A 1,437-nucleotide genomic window follows, 5' to 3' on the forward strand; every position below is an offset into this window, starting at 1 on the left:
ATGGAAGTGACAAAGGAGCATATTCGGTATATTTTGCTTTATAAGGTCAATAAAGGCAACACTGCAACGGCAAGTGCAAGGAATATTAATGCATTATATGTGGATCGTACAATAAGCCAAGCCAGTGTCAACGGTGGTTCCAGAAATTCCGAGCCAGAAACTACAGCCTAGAAGACGAGCTTTATCCTGGAAGATCTGTAGAGCTCGGCGAGGACATCCTGCAAAACCTGGTGGAACAAAATCCCATCGTAACTGTTGAGGAGCTAGCAGAGAATCTTGGATTTGGTCATTCAACCATTCATCTACACCTGCGTGCCATCGGAAAACGATCATCTTTGGTTTCAAGCCAAAAGGTGTTCTTCCATCAGGATAATACTTGGCCACATACAGTGAGGATGACATTCCAAAGGTTGGAGCAGTCTGAATAGAAAACGATGCCCCACCCACCACATTCGCCAGACATTGCCCCATCTGATTATCATTTATTCAGCAGTCTTCAAAATCATTTGGACGGAAAAAATGTGAACTCTGTAAACGAGGTCAGAACAGTACTGGAGGAGTATTTTTTGTCACAGACAAGTGAATTTTGGAAGAGGGATCTTGCAAGTCTACCATATAGATGGAAGAGTATTGTAGAAAATGAAGGAGAATATATTTTAGAATGAACTTTATCTTAATTTTGAAAAATAAAAGAAGTGTAAAAAACTGCATTATGTATAGGATAACCCACTATATATGTGTGTGTGTGTGTGTGTGTGTGTGTGTGTGTGTGTGTGTGTGTGTGTGTGTGTGTGTGTGTGTGTGTGTGTGTGTGTGTGTGTGTGTGTGTGTGTGTGTGTGTGTGTATGCGCGTGTGTGTGTGTGTATATGTATATATGCATTTGTGTGTGCAACCATTAACCTTTTTGAAGATATCTAAGTCATATGTTTTCTGGATTTAAGATAATTGATGCTCTGATGACACTATTTGAACTGGATACACGTGTCCAGATCTAGTCTATTGTCTCCATAAAGAAAATGCATTATATATTTCTTAAGGACAAATCAGTTCCAGTTAAAAGTTGGTATTTCTTAGTTTTTCCTCTCCTCGTTCGCGGATACCACAAGGCGTTTGTATTATTTGTCTTCGAGTGAAGATAATTTCAATAATTAAAAAAAATTCTTTCGGCCCGTATTTAATGTAATTTTATCCGGTGCTTTTCTCCAAATTCATTCTATTGTTCACTCTTTACTTGTTTCAGTCATTTGACTGCGGCCATGCTGGAGCACCGCCTTTAGTCGAGCAAATCGACCCCAGGACTTATTCTTTGGAAGCCTAGTACTTATTCTATCGATCTCTTTTACCGAACCGGGGACGTAAACACACCAGCGTCGGTTGTGAAGCGATGTTGGGGGGAATAACACAGACACAAACACACACACACACACACACACACA

The sequence above is a fragment of the Octopus bimaculoides genome, chromosome 16, assembly GCF_001194135.2.
Source record: "Octopus bimaculoides isolate UCB-OBI-ISO-001 chromosome 16, ASM119413v2, whole genome shotgun sequence".
Taxonomy (NCBI): Eukaryota; Metazoa; Mollusca; class Cephalopoda; order Octopoda; family Octopodidae; genus Octopus; species Octopus bimaculoides.